The sequence below is a fragment of the Salvelinus namaycush genome, chromosome 11 (assembly GCF_016432855.1).
Source record: "Salvelinus namaycush isolate Seneca chromosome 11, SaNama_1.0, whole genome shotgun sequence".
NCBI classification, from domain to species: domain Eukaryota; kingdom Metazoa; phylum Chordata; class Actinopteri; order Salmoniformes; family Salmonidae; genus Salvelinus; species Salvelinus namaycush.
This window is the reverse complement of record NC_052317.1, coordinates 5058299-5067750: the sequence shown is the minus strand read 5'-3', so window position 1 is coordinate 5067750 and position 9452 is coordinate 5058299. Positions and strand designations below refer to the sequence as shown.

General features: G+C 40.5%; 1 protein-coding gene across 1 annotated transcript in view; it reads left to right on the top strand.

The window, feature by feature from the left end:
• The first annotated feature begins 5789 nt into the window (after positions 1-5789).
• fam49ba (family with sequence similarity 49 member Ba) overlaps positions 5790-9452 on the top strand; it is a 47346-nt gene continuing 43683 nt past the window's right edge. The window contains exon 1 of the mRNA XM_039003649.1: positions 5790-5942. The gene's annotated coding sequence lies outside the window, so the exon portion shown is untranslated. The remainder of the gene's footprint in view (positions 5943-9452) is intronic.

Sequence of the window (9452 nt, the reverse complement as noted above, 5' to 3'; positions counted from 1 at the left end):
ACCCCAGACTACACTAACAAAATGTGTCCTTCCCCAATGTCAGAGTTGCTCCTACGCCCCTGGGCCTGGATAATTTTCATTCAATACTGAGCAATCTATGCTTAATTGTCTCCAGAAATAAGAATATCCATGTACACCTTCCCAGGCAGTGCTCTATTACTTAGTAGCCAAAATAAGTGAATGTGAAAGATGGGCTTGGCCTACAGTGTCAATGTCAAAAGCCATCACACATTGAATGCAATTGCACACAGCATCGGCGTTCAGATTGCTGCTGTCACAAAAGTGTCACTTCCTACTTGCAAAATCAATTCCTTTTATAGTTATGAGGTCCCTCACCGAGGTAAAGTAGGTTGTATATCAGACATTCACTCTCTTGTTCGCAATAACTTTTGCATTGATTGTCATAGGAACATCAAAACAAGTGCTAATTGTTCTAAAAATGTCTGGCCTACTTTTATAAATCAAATCAAATGTATTTATAAACCCCTTTTTACGTCAGCAGATGTCACAAAGTGCTACACAGAAACCCAGCCTAAAACCCCAAACAGCAAGAAATTCAGATGTAGAAGCACAGTGGCTAGGAAAAACTCCCTAGAAAGGCAGGAACCTAGGAAGAAACCCAAAGAGGAACCTGGCTCTGAGGGGTGGCCAGTCCTCTTCTGGCTGTACCAGGTGGAGATTATAAGAGTGCATGGCCATTAAGGCCAGATTGTTCTTCAAGATGTTCAAACGTTCATAGATGACCAGCTGGGTCAAATAATAATCACAGTGGTTGTAGAGGTTGCAACAGGTCAGTAATTTAGGAGTAAATCAGTTGGATTTTCATAGCCGGGCATTCAGAGGTCGAGACAGCAGGTGTGGTAGAGACGAGGGAGAGAGCGAGAGGGAGAGAGAAGGAGAGTCGAAAACAGCAGGCCCGGGACCAGGTAGCACGTCCGGTGCACAGATCAGGGTTCCATAACCTCAGGCAGAACGGTTGAAACTGGAGCAGCAGCACGACCAGGTGGACTGGGGACAGCCAGGAGTCATCAGGCCTGAGGCATAGTCCTAGGGCTCAGGTCCTCCGAGAGGGAGAGCATACTTAAATTCACACAGGACACAGATCAGACAGGAGAATTACACCAGATACAACCTTTGATTTGCATAAAAATGTATGTGTTGATTTGATAGAAGTAATGATGTGATAGAAACATTAAAACAAGTGCAAAATATTCTAAAAACATCTGGGAAAGAAGTTCAAAGAAGAGACAGATACTTTAATTGGAGAAACGATCAAAAAGAGGATAACAGAATGCAGAATATTTGAAACATTTCATGATCAATCCTCTCTTCATGGCTTCACCCTCTTATTACATCGAAAAACCTTGTCTCTTTCTTAAAAAATGTAGAGTTAGCTTTAGTTCTGTAAACCATTTATCAACAGTATCTACTGAATCTCAATTGCTTAAACAGTAGGCAGCATTAAATCTGCATTAGGCAATACACTCACATAGCTCATTTTCAAAGCTTTGTGGACAAGGAAGAGGACACCCATGTGCCTTTTGACAATGTGCATCACAGTCCACATTAGTTTAGGTATACAGCTGAGGAATGTCATCCCTCTCCAATTAATGAATGTTGAAAGTCAACAATTAATTTTATAATCCACTGACAGGGCAGTTTCTCAAACATTTTCAAAATGTATTTTTCAATATTTTCAATAAATCATTAACTCAAGATGAACTGGAAGAGGTGGCTGACTGGAAGAGGTGGCTGACTGGAAGAGGTGACTGACTGGAAGAGGTGGCTGACTGGAAGAGGTGGCTGACTGGAAGAGGTGGCTGACTGGAAGAGGTGGCTGACTGGAAGAGGTGGCTGACTGGAAGAGGTGGCTGCAGCTATGGTCCATGAATCCCAGTAAAGGATCCTGGCCAAACACGCCCCCATTCACATCGACTGGGCTGTACAGGAGTGGGTTGAGAGCTTTAAGTTCCTCGTGTCCACATCGCTAAGGACCTATCATGATCCAAACACACCAACACAGTCTCGAAGAGGGCACGACAACGCCTCTTCCGCCTCAGGAAGCTGAAAAGATTTGTCATGGGCCCTCAGATCCTCAAAATGTTCAACAGCAACACCATGGAGAGTGTCTGGACAGGCTGCATCACCACTTGGTATGGCAACTGCTCTGCATCCGTCTGCAAGGGTAGTGCATACGTCCCAGTACGTCACTGGGGTCGAACTCCCTGCCATCCAGGACCTCTATACCAGGCGGTGTCAGAGGAAGGCCCTAAAAAATTGTTAGACTCCAGCCATTCAAGTCTGGGACCAAAAGGCTCCTGAACAGCTTCTACCCCTAAGCCATAAGACTGCTAAATAGTTAACCAAATAGCTACCCGAACTATATGCAATGACCCTTTAACTATATTTTGACTGTGTACACACACACTGGACTCTACCCATACACTCACACATACTCACACTCCAACACATACACACACACACACACACTGGACTCTACCCATACACTCACTCATGCTGACACTGACACGCCAACACATACACACACCATTGATTTCAAAAGATGGAGTCAATGCATATGCACCTGTGCGAAAATCTAATTAGCATATTAATACAATCCCCATCAAAATCTGTCAGCTTAAGCTATGGGCCAAGTCTCAATCCTCCGAATCTGCCGATATCGGCCTTCCGCATCTGCGGTGAAAAGTGGCAGAGCTACGGAGGTGTTTGAAAGTCCAGGAGACATTACGACATTCGGTCTACTCACGAAAACGTCTGTACGCCGAACAGTTTGGTCTACAAACTATTATGACCACTCTATGGAAAGGTGAGACTCTAACAAACACAAGAGATGTAGATCTACCACATAGATAGGACAGACACTTCAAAACAAACGTCCTTTTGATTAATTTTGACTGTCTGTCTGTTTTTCCATGTATGAATCTGTTATTCAATGTGTTTCGAAGGGATAATAGCAGTAAGTTTCATCAAATACATTTAAAAAATATTTTTGTTTTATATTTTTTATATTCGTTTTATACCTACAGGGCTCCTACAATTATAAATATAATGGCTAACTATCCTTGGTATGACCAACTTAAAATATTTAAATATGTTAGCTTAGTAGAAACCCAGCCCCGTGCCCTTAGAGCCTAGGGAGTTATAGGGCAGGGCAATGTCTCCTCTTCCTTAGTCCACAGAGAGAAATTGACAATTTGTTTTAGAGGATCAGAACCTCAAAGTAACAGATTCATATAGTAGTTTAACATCTTCCAAGAACAGCTATTCATATAGCAGAAATGAGATGCCGTTCAAATGAGAACATCAATTCATAAACTTTAAAAGTCCCACAAATCCTCCATTATGAAATGGGCCCCTTCTGACAGGCGAGTAGAAACATTACCGGGCCATGACAGACGGAGAGGGGACAGGGGAATCATTGCCTCATACCGGCATGGATGCAACCGTGACATACATACAGTATCTATATATACTGTAGCTGGGCTGAGGGTTTGCATTTGGACCATAATTTAGGCACTGGGTTTCCTTTGCTTGATTTAACAGATTTCATGTTTCAAGCAGCACATCAGAATCATTAGTACAACAAACATCATTAACAATCCTCACATCAACCTAACAAACCAAATCCCATTATAGATACCCTGGTCTACAGACACCCTGGCACAGTGCAACTTGTAGCATGTTGGAGACAGCATTTACTACTTATCCAAATGAACCTTGACTTCTTCAGCTTGTTCTGTGGCAGCCAGGTGGATGTCTTCAGGGTTGTGGTGTTATGTTGGCAGGAACAGGTTCCTCAGTGTTGTCTCCATAAGTACCTTGAAACAAAACAGTGGTCAGGGCACTGGACAGACAAGGGGACCTATACATTATGTAATTATGTACATCAATAACTGCACACCATTGTGCTCAGTAATATACACCATTCTCCGTATTTTGCTGGTCTTTTACCCGCTAGCACTGTCCCCGGTCAGAGGATATGAGATCAAATGACACCCTTTACCATGGCACTTTGAAATGTATTTTAAACTGCAAAACCCTTACGCACCACTGCACTTTGTATACCAGGGTTGGCTGGCCTTCTCTAGTCACTCGTAGGCTCAGTCACTGGTATACTTTTATTTATAAACGCCATTTTGGGTTTACTACCTTTTTATTTGGGCATTTTTATTGTTCAGAAATGTGGTGGGTACTCTCTTCGTTCGCTGGACTTTATCCTGCTAACTGTTCCAAATGTCCGAACTGTATTTGGTAAAAGGGCTTTTATGTACTCTGCGCCATCGTCTTGGAACGCCTTACAAAATACTTTTAAACTGGAAGAACTTGTCCCGATTGGTATTTTTAAATCGCTGATGAATGATCTTGAGACTGATTCCCTGACCTGTCAGTGTTTTTAATTTGCTGTTTTTGAATTTGTTCAACTCTTGTGCATTCTATGGTTTTTAGTAGATTACTTGTAGTTTTTCATGTTGTTTGTCTGTAATTTTTGTAATGACTTGGTGCTGCCTATCTTGGCCAGGATGCTCTTGAAAAAGAGATTTTAAATCTCAATGAGCCCTTCCTGGTTAAATAAAGGCTAAATAAAAAAAATAAAAAAAGGTAGAAAGATTCAACCTCAGAGTTACACACAGGGATACTTTATTGACATACACAGGCAGACATGGAAAGTAGAATGGTAGTAGTTCTTTAACAGGAAAAAATAGAGACAATGAATATTCACATACCAAATGATTACACCAGGGCAAGAATGCACAGAAACAGAACCTCACAGGATAGAGGAGAAACAAATGGCAAAGAACTGTACAGAACTAAAAGCTAATATTGTACTGAATAACCAGTAGTAATATACAAAACCACAATGTCCCTCCCTCTACTACTACTGACCAACCAGCAGTAATATACACAAATACAATGTCCCTCCCTCTACTTACTTTACACACCATCCCACATGTCAAGATATGAGTCTAGTTGTGTTGGTCAGGGAAGAGGTGTAGGAGCTTGATGCTCTCTCGGCAACTGCTTGAAGAAGGCTGAGAGGGCAGGCAGGAATTGGGGATCTGCAACCCAAGATGACTGCCTTTGGTTGGCTGACCCCACGGTATGATAAGGTACCTGGCAACCTGGTCCTTAGCAACCAATCGGTTTGGTTAGGGCCAGAGGTGGGACGGGCCAGTTACATATTTTGTCTCTGAGAGAGGGCTGTGAGATGGTGTGCTAAGAGTCACCGGCAGGTAATTCTGTAACACAATTAGCGAAACCAAAACGTGTATGGCGGTGAAGAGTTTAGTTTGATGCTTCTATGATGATCCATGAAAAATTTATTGAGGATACAAGATTAAAATGCATTTTATATGATTTGATTATTTCTATCAAATCAACACTTGACTGTTTACACAAATTAAAGGTTGTAAAAGTAGGCGAGGCCTTTTTAGAATAATTAGCACTCATTTTATATTTCTATGACAATCAATGAAAGGTAATTGCGAACAAGAGATTAAAATGCATTTTTATATGATTTGATTATTTCTATCAAATCAACACGACGTTTTATGCAAATCAAAGGTTGTAAAAGCAGGCCAGACATTCTTTGAATGATTAGCACTTGTTTTGATGTTTCTATGACAATGCAAAAGTGATTGTGAGCAAGAGATTTAACGTCAAATGTCTGTTGAATGTCTGTTGAATGTCTGATATAAAACCTACTTTACCTCCGTACAGCCCTCTCGGTTATGGCTGGTGACGTCATACAAATAATCCGCTGTACTAGAAGGAACCTGTGCAACTGACAACCATCATTTTTCCGGGTTGGCCTGTCATGTAAAAGGAGGCACACGGAACCTGGTTGTTTTGAATTCTACGTGTTAATACGAAGATTTCCTTATCGATTCCAGGTGTAGACCTATACTTTCTCGATCTTGCAGGTATGTATTTATCTGGACTGTAATCTACTGTTGTACTTTCACTTTGAAGTTACTAAAGTGTCTTCAATTAATCTGTTTAGGGTTACTACAAACGTGCAGCATAATTTCAGGCATTAGCAACAGGTATCATGACATGAAAAATGTGTTCATGTTTTGGTTGTAGCATGTTGAAACACTTTCGCCTGTAAACAAATGAAGTTGGGCGCCTGAGTGATAGCCTAGGCCTATATCCTTCAAATTGTTATAAACTGATAAAGCAAACGCAGATATAAACTCGACGACTGAAAATTGCATAGCCTAAGAGAAAGAAATTGGTTGATTTAAATTCTCATCTCAAAGAATGATCAGGCTTATGTCAAATAATTAGCAAAATGGTTATAGTTGAACACAGAACTGAAATTCTGCTTGTGTGAGAATAGAGCCCGTCTTTTACAAATTGAAAGGAAATTAACTAAACTATTCTCATACTTCCTCAATGTGAAGGCAGCTTTTCAAAGTAATCATACCACTTCCTCATTTTGTTTATTCAAAACACGCATTTAATTCGCCAAGTTCTCTCGTTTGCTTTGCCGATCTTATGCATTGTTACTTATAGTTTGAGATGTGTTATTTTGTGCAACAATGTCATTTTGTGTAACAATACAATAGATTTTTTTATTGAGGGTTACAAGTAGACTAGAAAACAGTTATTCAGCCTTAATAAGATTTCCCAGGAGAGGCAGAAGATAGGCAGCAGCAGAGAAGAGGTCTTATAGGCATTCACTTGAATGATACTACAATATATGCAGAAGGACGTTTAGCAGATTTTAGGAAGCAATAGCCAGTGATGAAACAGAAAGGACACTCTCACCTGTGCTTTGACATGCATTTCACCTGTAAGAACAAGGTTGATGATTCTGCATGGAAATTAAAGGACTTGAGATGCGCTATGCAGATATCACTACTCCATTATCCTGGTTCTTAAAATTCTAATAATTAGCCTAATTTCGGTTTACGTGACAAGACAAGACAGTATAGTGTAGAGCATGGGTGTCAAACTCTGGCCCGCGGGCCAAATTTGGCCCGCGGGGTAATTATATTTGGCCCGCGAGACAATACCAAATTACTACTAGAGCTGGCCCGCCGGTATTATACAGCGCATTCACCGCTAATACTACGAATCCCATAATGCTCTGCTGTTGTTTTCGCGCGCCAATCAGGACAGGACCCAGAAACGCCCTCTCCTCTGTGACAGTAGTCATAGCAACATAGACGCTACAACTGTCAGCGCGCTATCCCTTCCCAAAAATGGCAAAAAGAAAGGCAGAAAACAGGAGCTTTCTGGACAAGTGGGAGGCAGAATATCTGTTTACATATGTAAAAGACAAACCTGACAAACCTGCCGCACAGTTTCCACGGTTCATCCCTGACACAATGCCTCAGCTCCGCACCCAAGCTGCTCAGATGCTCTCCATGTTCGGCAGCACTTATCTATGCGAGCAACTTTTCTCCTCGATGAAGATGACCAAAACAACTCACAGGAGACGTCTGACTGATGAACACCTTCGCTCGATACTGAGGATTTCTTCAGCTCAGAGCCTGAGCCCAGACATTGATGAACTAGCATCCAAGAAGAGATGCCAGGTATCTGGCTTGGGCACATCAGATTAGATCAGTGTGCAATAATTAACGTTTTCTTTGTGCACTTTTTCTTGCTACAAGGCATGGGCTTGAATGGTTGATTGATTTATTATCATTTTATTTGTAAAATTATTAGCCAGTGGAAAAAGTTTATTTTGGTATTTAAATCAGAAGGCTGCAAATAGAAAAGAGGCATACGATTTTTATTTACATTTTATTTATTTAATAAATGAATGCCATTGATGTGTTTTTTCATTTGAAATTCGATTTTGCATGTCTCCACTATTAAATTATATATTGTATGGTAATAAGCGATGCTTGTTCCATATTCAATGTTAAAGCAAAACTTGTTTGGGTCCATATTAAAAGGTTCATTTGTTCAATGTTGGCCCGCGACTTTGTTCAGGTTTTACATTTTGGCCCACTGGGTATTTGAGTTTGACACCCCTGGTGTAGAGAGTCATTGTACCATCTAAACAGCTGCGAAATATATTTTCCAGAACCCAAAATATTGTTTTTTTCAGCTGTTTGAAACTGGTGTACAAAACCGAAAGTACAAGACGCAAAAACGAAACTTAAGAACGGGAAGTATAGAAATACCGCACATAGAACAGATCTACCGCTTCTTAGACTTGCTTTCGATGAGAATGACAGACCTATAACTTATATTTCTATGTGAATATGGTCGTGCTATTGCAGCTTTGAAGGCTCATCATACTAAGAATGATCTGTGTCTGTTAGTTCTGCTTGCTGGAGTTGTGTATTGCCTTGTACTTCACAGATCATACTATGTGTGAGTTAAAAACCTGTGCAGAGAACTTACTGAAAGCTTCAGTGTGGGAGTTGATGTCTGACTCTACTGCAATGCTATCTATCTCTCCCAATCTCTTTGCTGTGGTGTCAGTTACTAGTGGGTAGAGTAAACACCTCATGTTCAGCTATTGTCTGTTTATTTGCAAACCCTTGAAATTGTGCATGCTGCAAACAGGTATTGCAGTTCTAAGTACTATATTGGTGTATGTAATATACTAGACTGAAATTCCATTTCAAAGTGGGACCACTTTGTGATTAGAGTTATTACTCAGCTACATGAGATCCACAACAAGGTGACTTCCTATAAATCAACCAAGACTGCTGCTATTGGCTCTTCTCAGTTTGTGCCCTCCTTTCAGGTCTGTCCACATTTGGAACAGCCAGCCAATAGGGGAAGTCTTCTTGGGAGATTTAACTTTTATTGTTATTGATTTCTCTAAGTAAGAACTCATGTTTTAAAGTCAACCTTTTGCTAAATTAAGTTAAAATGTTATTAGTCGTATGTACAGAATACACATGGTATACACCGTCCAACGAAATGCTTACTTGCAGGTTCCTTCTAGACAATGCAACAACAATAAGAAGTAATAAAAGATAAGAATACGAACATAAAGTAAGTGGCTCAGTAGAATAGAATAAACATTTTAGCATAAGTATAATACAGGAAGGCACAATTTATAGTCCAATATTTACACGTGTATTGGGGAAGGGTGGGGATGTGGGACAAGTGTTTAAATTCAGCAGTTTAGTAAGAGTCTGGTAGCAGCAGTTTTGATGTGTGTCTGTGTGGTTGTGTGCATGAGTGGGTGCATGTGTGCCAAGGTGCAGAGAATCTGAGCAAGTGGTCAGTCCAGTTCAACTTGGAATGATTATGAGTAGTAACATAGTGATGGAGTTCCTAATATTGGAATGATTATGAGAAGTAACATAGTGATGGAGTTCCTAATATTGGAATGATTATGAGTAGTAACATAGTGATGGAGTTCCTAATATTGGAATGATTATGAGAAGTAACATAGTGATGGAGTTCCTAATATTGGAATGATTATGAGTAGTAACATAGTGATGGAGTTCCTA